At 38.7% G+C, this 12,010-nt stretch overlaps 1 protein-coding gene across 1 annotated transcript in view; it reads right to left on the minus strand.

Annotated features, from left to right (window-relative positions):
• Positions 1 to 12,010, minus strand: part of ascc3 (activating signal cointegrator 1 complex subunit 3) — a 173,791-nt gene that overhangs the window by 83,238 nt on the left and 78,543 nt on the right. The gene's annotated exons all lie outside the window — the stretch shown is intronic.

The raw sequence follows: 12,010 nt of genomic DNA on the forward strand, positions 1-12,010 counted from the left end.
TTTTTTTTTTTTTTTTTTACAGAAATCACACTCACTTGTTTTAATAAGCAAATGTTCATGCACTTAATTTCATTCGCTCACTACTTGCTGTGATTCAGGTCTCTATTTTTGTGAACCTTGCAGCATCATGCCCATCAGCGGAAGCAGGCTTAGAGATCAAGAGAAATCTTGCATGACAAACTGGGCGCATGGAGTTTGAAAGGCATTTATTAGGCAGTGAGACACTCATGAAAAGAAAACACACTGAGGCACCCTGATTACTCCGTTCACATTTGTCCTATTAATTGATTCCCAAATCCTGAAAGGGTGCCAAAACTGTGATGGACAATGATTGGTCAACCTAAAGCATTTGTTAACATACAGCTGAAACTGACACTGAGATGTGAGACATCAGTGCACACATAATGATACAAAACCCACCATCCACCTCAAGTGAAGCAACACAGCAGGACAGGAGTCAAGTTCACTCCATTCAGGTATGACTTCCACATCCATTCTTAGGCACTAGTAACGAATGGCACACAGTATTGTGACCTCCACACCTACAGGGTCTTTACTATAAAACTCTTTCTTTGTGTTCCCAAAAACATGCTGATCTACAGCAGAAGGGCATAAAGGAATTCCTTGAATAGCCATGTACAAATTGCTAAAAACTACAATGACTCGTCATAGTACTGGTTGTGTTACTGTTAATACTGTTATTATACCAAAATTTCATCTTTAAAGTTCTAAAATTCTTTGACCAAGATTGTTGAAATTATTTAGGAGATTATTGGTGAGTTAAATTTTCTCAGCAATTTCCTGCTCACTTAACTGAATGCCGCACACTTTAAAAATCAGAGCAATACAAGAAAAATCCCTCTAGAAAATGGCATTAGAACATGGCTCATCAATGCCCAATTGCCCGTAGCTCTGTTCGTTACAATACAGCTGGAAGCACCCAAATCACCACACTAACAAACCGTAACAACCGACGTACATCACTCATATCTTGTGTGCTAACTTCGATACGTGCTCAGCAGATGTATGTGTTGTGTCTGTGGTGTTTTGTGTGACACAACGAGCAGTCAGCATGTCTACTTCTGCCTTAATGTCTCCCCTGGAGTAATTGTAGTCAACAGTATCAACACATCTTATTTGTATCAAACATCAAAAAACACCTTCTTGGCACATTACTTAGTGCCTATAATTCCAGTGCAATTTTATTCTCTCTTTTCAAGAAAAATACTAAAATACATAATTAATGGTGTGTGAACTGTTTGGCAACCTGTCTGGGGGTGTGCATATTCCTATTAAACTCTTCCTGTAAAAGCAGTTCATTAAATCCCCTCTAGTTTGCATTTAAATCAATCTATTCAGCCATTAGAGACTGGCGTGCTCACAGAAAAGGAAGCGCCTGCTTCTAATTGGACCTACTGGTTAATCAAAATGGAGGCTCTGGCAAATGGAGCACAGGCCAGAGTGCTTTTTTAATTGCTTCACAAACACACACAAGGAGGTGCAGAAAAAAACATGCCATTGTTTGGAAGAATGCTGCTATTTAGTCTGTTTATTAACTGATCACAGCAGGGCTGAAATCAATTCTCTAAATCTAATGATTCTTAGTGTTTCACAGAACAAAATGAAAGTTAACATTTCTTAAAGGTGACAATTTAATCAGAGTTAGAATGGTTTTATAAACATAAAAAGTCATATATGGCTTGTAACTGTTCTAATAACTCTAAACTGAAGCAAAACTGAAGACCATCAGACACAGTGTAAACCTATTCATAAGTCAATAAAGGATCGGTTTCAAAAAATCCGGATGATCTTTTTTTTTTCTTTTCTTTTCTTTTTTTTAAGTTTGAGCCAGCTACTGTTTGTTTCAGTAAATAAATTTTAAAAAAATCTACCTTTAGACACAAAAACAATTCTTTAAGCTTGATAATCCATCACATTCCTCTGTCGTTTTTGTGAAATTGATGCCATTTGTAATTCTAAATACTTAAATTTGCAATGCATTTAAAAACAACATATTGGATGTCAGAAAACCACATAGAAACTACGTCCTCATTAAGTGGATAGTGTATTTGTTAGTTGGTGGTTTCATTTTAATGTTGTTTCCAAACTATGAACAAACCAACAGTGAGTCAGAATCAGTATCCACTTGCACCCACGACATTAAAAGTAACATGCTTATCCCAAAGCCAAACTCCACATCTCATAACTCAGAAGTCCACCAGCAGTGTTGTGGTAAAGATTAAAATGTTTTTTTTGTTTTTGTTTTTTTTTACACAACTTAACATGAAAAAACCCCTTTGACAAGCAGAAGTTAGAGCTCAGAGAAATCAGGCAAATTTGTACCATTGTGCTTGTGAAAGTGAAGCACATACACTATATTGCCAAAAGTATTCGCTCACCTGCCTTGACTCACATATGAGCTTAAGTAACATCCCATTCTTAATCCATAGGATTTAATATGACGATGGTCTACCCTTTGCAGCTAGAACAGCTTCAACTCTTCTGGGAAGGCTGTCCACAAGGTTTAGGAGTGTGTTTATGGGGATTTTTGACCATTCTTCCAGAAGTGCATTTGTGAGGTCACATACTGATGTTAGACAAGAAGGCCTGGCTCTCAGTCTCCGCTCTAATTCATAATTCAAAGGTGTTCTATCGGGCTGAGGTCAGGACTCTGTGCAGGCCAGTCAAGTTCATCCACACCAGACTCTGCCATCCATGTCTTTATGGACCTTGCTTTGTGCATTGGTGCACAGTCATGTTTCCACAAAGTTGGGAGCATGGAATTGTCCAAATGTCTTGGTATGCTGAAGCATTCAGAGTTCCTTTCACTGGAACTAAGGGGCCAAGCCCAGCTCCTGAAAAACAACCCCACACCATAAGCCCTATTCCACCAAACTTTACACTTGGCACAATGCAGTCAGACAAGTACCGTTCTCCTGGCAACCGCCAAACCCAGACTCGTCCATCAGATTGCCAGATGGAGAAGCGCGATTCATCACTCCAGAGAACGCGTCTCCACCGCTCTAGAGTCCAGTGGTGGCGTACTTTCCACCACTGCATCCGACGCTTTGCATTGCACTTGGTGATGGCTTGGATGCAGCTGCTCTACCATAAAAACCCATTCCATGAAGCACTCTGCACACTGTTCTTGAGCTAATCTGAAGGCCACATGAAGTTTGGAGGCCTGTAGTGATTGACTCTGCAGAAAGTTGGCGACCTCTTCACACTATGCGCTTCAGCATCCACCGACCCCACTCTGTCAGTTTACATGGCCTACCACTTCGTGGCTGAGTTGCTGTCGTTCCCAAACACTTCGATTTTCTTATAATACCACTGACAGTTGACTGTGGAATATTTAGGAGCGAGGAAATTTCACGACTGGATTTGTTGCACAGGTGGCATCCTATCACAGTACCACGCTGGAATTTCCTGAGCTCTGAGAGCAACCCATTCTTTCACAAATGTTTGTAAAAACAGTCTGCCTGCCTTGGTGCTTAATTTTATACACCTGTGGCCATTGAAGTGATTGGAACACCTGATTCTGATAATTTGGTTGGGTGAGCAAATACTTTTGACAATATAGTGTATACATGGTGCTGAGCACTTAGGACAAACAGGGAAAAGATGGTTGGAGTCAACAGGTCTCTAACTAACTAACTAACTAACTAACTAACTAACTAACTAACTAACTAACTAAGATGACTATATCTGTGGCTACTGACACACAAGTTAGAAAACCTGTGTTCACTAAAACAAAACTAAGAACACCAGTGATTCCAGCTAGATTAACTTCCTAAACGCGGTTATAAAATGGTCTATGAACACCAGAACCTTCTCCGTTTTGGATTGTTGGCTATGTCTGTCTGCCTGCCTGCATCATGGCTTAACATTGGAGAGAATTGCCAGAGGAACCTATAAAATGATTGTGAGACTCCGACACAATGGAAAATGAAATAGCGATTGTGACCAACTAAAAATCATTCAAAAAACAGATGTAGCATTCTATCTGGTATCCTTTTCACGATTACCTTTACCTTATCCCAACTGGTCAAGGTAGATGGCCGCTCCCTCAGGCTGGTTCTACCGGAGGTTTCTCCCTAGTAAAGATGAGTTTTTTCTTCACATTGCCAAGTCCTCATTTAAAGCGAATCTAAAGAAAACTTTAAAATTGTTGGGTTTCTCTGTGTCATTTTATAAAATTTTCACCTAATTATGTGAAGTGTCTTGAAATAACATATGCTGAATAGACACTATTTAAATTGAAATTGAACTGACTGGAGTTAAACACGGCTTGTAGGAGATTCATTGAAAGTCATTACAGCATTTTGATGTGGTGGAGGTAGAGAACATTTCTTGTAGTATGGGGCTTGTTGCCATATGATTACTTATATACAATGATTATTGTACACTTATCTATGGCTTATTCAATCACTAGGTAGTCCATTGTTTAGCCAGCATACACAGAGCAGCCACAACATTACAACTACTGACAGGTAAAGTAAATAACACTGATCATTTAGATAAAATGCAATGTTTTACTGCTAAGCCTTGGATTTTGTCTTTTGTGCAGGGGTTTCTTAGATAGGTACCACTCACCTAAGCAATGCTGCAGGCCAAGCACCCCGAGCAGGAACTTAGGAACAGTCAGTCAGTTAGATTGAAGCCTCCAGAGTGTTAGCACTAAGCTAGCAGCTGTGTTTTGGTAATGAGGTGTCCGCAACTCCAACACCATTTCCACAGGATGCTGTTTTAGTAATACTGACAAACTTGGCATGCTATTACATGTGGGGACATACACTTGATGCTAAAAGCAGTCAAATAAGACTTTGAAGAATTTGATTGTGAAACATTTCTATAGATTAACAAATTTCCATTTTTGTTAAATATATACATTCTTCGAACGTTGAACGTAATGGAGTGATGAGCTTTTCCTTCAGTGGTAAGGTCAGTGTGGATGTGTGCAACCATGCACAACACAAGCCATGACACGCATCACTAACTTAGAGCACTTAACCACTAATTGCGCGTGTTGGTAAGAACCTGTCTGACAAGTGATCAACTGTTGAGAAAAGATCTTTACAGTAAGTGCCATGACTCAACACAGCATGGCATTTCAGTAATGACTTTAACTGTGTTAGGGTTGTGTTTTATGAGTTCTACCTGTACAGTTTTTGTTATAGGGACATAATTGATGACAAAAAAATAAACAAAAAAAAAAGCAGATATTTAAATTTCTCTGCATGTGACTTGACTTTACTAAAACATTTTAACACACTTCCTTCATCCCCTCTGTTCTAGAAAACTAGCTTGCCGTGAGGTTGTTCCTTCTTGGATGTCATTAACTGATAATTCCTCTCTGGACAGAGAGGGAAGAGGGTCTGGAAGTCCCAGGATGCCACCCACCCCCATACTGGCATCCACATGGCAGCAGCTCTCCAAAACCTTTCTGTTTCCATGGTAACTATCGCAGCCATGGAGAGAGGAGGATGTGGGAGGATGAGGTAGGTGGGAGGAAGATGGAGTGGGGAGGTTAGAGAAAGACATTTACTGGATTGCGATATGTTAACAACTTGCAGCCTGTCAAGCCAAACCGTAATGAGAACCTTCTCAACGCTGCATTGCCATGTACAACTACGTATGTGTGTCTGTGCGTGTGTTTGTGTCCTTATGCTCATTCCCCATGAGAAGGCACTCACAATTAGGAAAATATGGGAAAACATCATTACAATAAGAACTGCTCATTTCTTGTGTTCAGTGGATGATGCTGGGTATTAGGGGTGGGAGGAATAAAATAACACATTTTTAATACAGAGAAATGAGGTCATGGTGAACTAGTAGAAATGCACAGCAGCCCCATAGTAGGGTCGACAAACAAACGAATGGTGCAAGCCATTTGTTGTGACTCTTAGCTCTACTGCTTAACACCACCTGCCTGTTTCTTCTGAGTTAAACTCAAACAACATTCTTTCCAGAAATGTTTTGACAGACTTTGAAAAACTGAATTCTGCTAAAATGCTGGATACTTTAACCAGTCAAAGCAGTTTTCGTGGAATCTGGTTCTAGATCTCTGAACTGCTGCCCACATTTCTGTTTGTTTTGGGGTCAATTTTTGCTCCATTAATTCTGATTTGCCTGAGTTTTTAATTAATTAGCATAAAACATGAATATTTATAAACATATATATGTGACATTTTAACTTTATATATCAAATACTTTCTGATAAACTATTTATTTATTTTCGTTTCCTGTCGACCCACTTTTAACACGTTTTTTTTCCTCACATCATTCACATTCATTATTTGATCTACTTGTCCAACTATGCAGATTCTGAATTAATGGCATGATGAAAAATGTATATACTGTATATATATATATGTCCATTGACCCTGAACGGAAATGGATACCATCTCCATGTACTAAAGCCAAAAAAAAAAGAAAGAAAAAAAGACAGGCCTTGAAAAGGGAGAGAAGTGAAAGACTAAGATCAAGACACAGCAGGTTCAGGTTGATAATTAACAGAACAGAAATAACAACTCATGAATCAACATCTTTAATCAATAAGACAAATGGTAATTTAACTGCTCCACGCATTTGTAATCACAATCTCCAACTAAAACATCTCTGGGGTCTATGCAGAAGGGTGTTAGACACTGCATACCTCTAACCCTATTTAACATAACATCCTCTTTGAACCTCCAAGCCCGCATGGTCACATCTTTGGAATCAGGAGAAGCACTGAAGAAATACACTTATTTATAAGGAGTTAAATAGGAAATAGTGTGTTCTTTTTATGTATTGCATACTATGAAAATACTATATAAACACAATAAACACTTCGAATGTCTGGGGCTTCACCCATATTTATCAATATATGCACCCCTTTCCTATCTGCCAGTTTATGATCTGATTGGTTTAGACAAACAGGCTCATACACTACAGGGTGCAATCAAAAACTTTCAAGTCTGTGCCTATAAAAACAACAAGAAGCACCATTTCAAAGTAGTCTTGTTGTGCAGTGTTACACTGCTGCCAGTGCTCCTGCCACACTCGGAATACTTTAAACTTTGTCTTACTCAACTGTTCTCTATAAATTGTTGCATAATGACCCTGATAAAAGGCCACAGAATGAAACATGCAACTCTAAAATATATAAATTCAAGTATTGCTTGAGCAATCCCTGCTCTCCCTTCCTCACAGAGCATGCAAGTAGCTGAAGTTGTGCCAGAACCCCCACTCTACTATGAACATCAAAAGGGCATGATGAAAGAAACAGTGAGGACTTTGAGGGGCGAGAGAAGACAACCAAGGTTACAGAGCATGACATCACTCTGGCCTGTTAAATATGGACAAAGCTTTTCACTCAAACACTTTGTGAAAATGTACTGAAACTAACTCGGTCAAATGGAGGGATCAGAGAGAGAAAGTGAACAAGGCTAAGTGAAGGAGAGATAGTGGAACGCTGCAGAGCTGCGATGAACCTGACAAATCATTCTTTTTGTGAAATCTTTTCATATGACATGATAGAAATGCAACTTTAAAACACCTTGAGATTAGCTGGAATTGGCCTAATTTCACACACACACACACACACACACACACGCACACACGCGCGCACACACACACACACTAAACTCCAACCTTTCCTTATTGTATCGATAAGTCCCACAAGGCTTATAAACTTTAACTCTAAGCTGTGCAATCTCATAAATCCAACTCTTTTGGATTTAACAGATATGCATGTTGTCCCAGCCTCAGTCTAATGGTTCTGTCTTTCAGACTGGATCCAGAAACCTCCACTTCCCTCTGAGCTGAAGGAGCCAAGCTCTCTCACTAAATATGTGCTCAACCTGCAGCTTTAATCCCCCTTTCTTTGGCCTATCCTCTCCCTATATCAGAGAAGGAAACTCCTGCAAGGCAGGGATTCAGGAATTCAAATGTTCCCTCAGTAAAACTCCTTAAAACCACAAATAATACACTGCTGATTTGTACTTAATGACTTGAACAATCCATTGATTAATTAACAGAATCAAACAACTAATTGGCAAGTCAATTCAACTTTACAAATAACCATGCCATTGATTTCATTATCATTATTCATTCTGACATGATTTTGGAAACTGAGAGGACAGTATTAGTTCACATCGCGATCTCCTGCAAGGCACTATTTGAGATTGCTACAGGGTCATGTCTGTGTATAATCAACAACTTAACAGTTCAATTATGTTTTTGTAGGACAATCCTTCATTTCAAGTTAAAAATGTACCTTGGTGTCTCACTGACCATTGAATAAGTTGGCTTCACCATCATGCTCTTCCAACTTAAATAATACAACTGGTGTGATTTTATAGTCGTGATATTATTAACAAATACTATAAAAAGGCCAAATCCAGCAATGTGTTGGTCCATCCCTTAGTATCTTCTGACTTATCCACACTATCTGTGGTATCTAGCCTTGAGCCCATCATTTTGTAGTACTGAAGAACCAATGGGCTTACCCCAAAAATACTCCCAGATATCTGGGTTTACTTAAAAACAAAACAAACAAACAAACAAAAACAAAACAAAAAGAACCCCACTTTTTCCCTACAACTCTTAGCCACTCTGGTTTTTAGCAAACAATAATTAAACAGGGGGGGAAAAAACAACAAAAAACAGTGCATTTATTTGGGACTATTTTAGTCATGAATGAATCCACATTTGCTGCTTTACTGATTATTTGTGGCAGCTTTGGGACAACAACTCGACACGGTTGCTTCCTCTACAATGTGCAGACCTATGAAGTTCCCATCTCTCTCTTTAGGATTGATTCCTTAGAGTTATCACATTTGAAACCCTGGCTATCTGAATTTGTGGGTTTGAGATGGCCATTGGTACGCTGCAATTTCAACAAATCTGTGGTACTCTTATCGAAACTGTTGCTTTATGTTATTAAGTTCAAAACTCTAGAAATTGTCAGACTGTCTTTATACATTCTCAATGGTTTGTTTGGCTAACCGCATCTGTATAAACTCACTCGTCCATAACGCATACAGTATACCCAACTGGAAGACTGCATTTGCCAAGAAGAAAGGCAAAAAGGGAAACGACAGCAAAAGGCTAAAGCTAAACAGACTATCATAATGTGTAGAATTCTGATTCATCTCCGGTGTATAATTTCTCAACAGGAGAGCTTTAACACATGTTTTTACATGTGCATATTTTGATCCTAATTCTTTAAAAACATCTTTAAATCTGTAGAGAACAATTGGTACTAGTCACAAAAAATCTAGCATTGGTTTGGCTGTGGGCTGCAGGGTGGCGCAGTTGGTAGCACAAAAACATGTTGAGGTTAATTGGTGATTCTAAATTGTCCTTATGAGTGTGAGTGTGCTTGGTTGTCTGTCTCTAAGTGTGGCCCTGCGATAGACTGGCGACCTGTCCAGGGTGTCCTAAGTCGGCTGGGATAGGCTCCAGCCCCCCGCGACCCTAGTGAGGATTAAGCGGTGTATAGATAATGGATGGATGGATGGTTTGGCTGTTTATGCACTCACTGGGATGTAATGGCAGACGTAAAAGGGTCTCTGACTAACCGAATGGAAACACAATATTAATATGCATGTGTGTGTATGTGTGTACATACTGTACCGATCAGTCAAAATTGTTAATAGGTTTAATCAACTTTTAAATATTGGAATCAGTCTAAAAAAAAATCTGAATTGAAAAGGCGACATCCATCTGCTATATTTCTGCTTGGGAATAAGTCCATAAGTCAAGTCTGATGAGTATGGTTCACAAATAGCATTGCTCTGATCGCTTTTGTGGCATTCAACTATGTAGTATACTTCTTTTAGAAAGTACAGTATACTATACTTATTCTAACTGCTCTTCACCAATAACTGTCTCAAGATAGGAATCAATTTAACATTTTATGATGGACTATAATCAATTATGATTCAGCAGCAGGTGCAGATGGTCATATTTTAAGCTGCACTGAAACCGGCAAAACTCCAACAATAGGGATACAGTAAAAAGAGAATTTTGATTTTAATAATATATAATGAATTACACTGCCTAATATCCAAAACATTATGTGGACCCACATTAGCATGGCCTCAGGGGACAAACTATTAGTTTGAAAGGTAAAATTAAGGACAAAGTAATAATAAGGTGTATAGCTAAATATGAGGAGAGAACGAAACTAAAACAATGTCTCATGGGAACTGACCCTTTACACAATCCTGCTCATTTACCAAACAATGCTGCGATAATCTAATTATTTGTCAGCTGCAAATATACAATCTTCAAATAAGAAATTCTAAACGTCATTGAAAAGATATTTCACAGCTAACTTCTGATCCTTTGTGACCCCAGCTGTGTGGCACTGAGCACTTATCTGTGCAAGAAAACAGCCACTAGTTTATCATTAGCGCTTGGACTGTGTTGCAGTGCTGACAGAGCCACTCTGTAGGTCCTGTCACAGAACAAACTAGAGCAGTAGACTACTGTAGATAAGAAACTGTTGTGGTCAATAAGGAATACCACCCTTGAAGAGCAGTGTGAGATCTTAATAAAGACAGCCAGGTGAAGCAGGAAGACACACACTAACATATAACAAAGACTATAAATTAGACAGAGCGATCACTGTACAGTAAATAAACTTCAAACAATGATTCATTATCAAAATAGTACATCATGCAGTCACTCTTAACATCAGCATGGTGGACCTGTGTGGCCTTTGATCATACTTTCTTTTTCTGATTCTTACTACAAAAAAAAGAGTAGCAGAACTTAAGCACTGCCAGTAGTAACTGGAGCGGAGACTTGTAATCTTGTGTAATAGCTTAAACTACTTTTTAAGTTTAAAGCTGCACTGATTTGTCTGTGTACCACCAGATATAATGTGGAAATCATATTAATATTTCACACTGACTATGAGTAAATTATCAAATCTAATTGTATTATTCAGTCTTAATAATCAGAAGTTGTGAATTCTGATGTCCTTGACCTCCAGTTCCCCAAAAAAGAAACATACAGTAGCACTAATGGTAACACACAAAACATATAGTATCTACTGCTACAAAGACGATATGAGACAACAATGACACAACAAACAACAGACAGTGAATTGATTAAGACAGGTAAACAAAGTTAATAATTAACAGTGATCATTACTGAAAGCAGTTCGTAGAGCGCTGATCAACTTAGAAACACTTCAGAATTGAGAAGTCAGTTGCAAATTCTAAATTCACCTGTTAAGCAAAAAGAAAGTATTACTGGCACAGACTTTGTTGAAGCTGCAGGATCAGCGTGCAATGTCAGGAGAGGGAGGGAAAGAGAGAGCGCTGCAGCAGGATGTGTTGCTGTGACGATATTCTAGAGGAAGTGGTTCAGGAACACAGAGACAGGACGGCACTTTTGCATAGTTGCATTGAAAAAGTGCCAAAGTAAAAATTCTCAGTGTCAAAGCTCAGAGCGACGTAGAAAACTTTCACGCATTTGCACTGAAAAAGATAACACATGATGCCCATTACTTAACAAAGAAAAGTCCAGTTACAAAAAGAGAAGCCATTATCAAAGTGAAACCCCAAAAGTTGACAATAAAAAGCCCCTATTAAAGAATTCCAAACTTGACAGTTAACAAAAAAAAGTCGAAGTGGCAATCTGGTGATTTTTGTTTGATACAAAAGTCTTGGAGCCAAATTCCAATCAGCATCTAACCAATCATGGCTGTGTTCATCCCAAGGGCTGGTCTTGAGCTTCAGTGTCCAGGAGAGGTCAGAGGCCAAATACCATTATTCTGAGTTCATTTCTTAAACATAGAAATCCAATTGTTAAATATCTACTATGGTTACAGGTCTGACATAGCACTGAACAGGGGATTAAAATGACATCAAACATGACATGTTTATCTCATATAGTTTATATAACTAAGAACACAAGCATGTACATTTAACAACAGGAAAATAAGACCTTAGAATTGTAAATGTACGATAAATGTTGTGTCTGTCTTTTACGACGGTGACAGAGAGAA

The sequence above is a fragment of the Stegastes partitus genome, unplaced genomic scaffold, assembly GCF_000690725.1.
Source record: "Stegastes partitus isolate 25-593 unplaced genomic scaffold, Stegastes_partitus-1.0.2 Scaffold162, whole genome shotgun sequence".
NCBI classification, from domain to species: Eukaryota; Metazoa; Chordata; class Actinopteri; family Pomacentridae; genus Stegastes; species Stegastes partitus.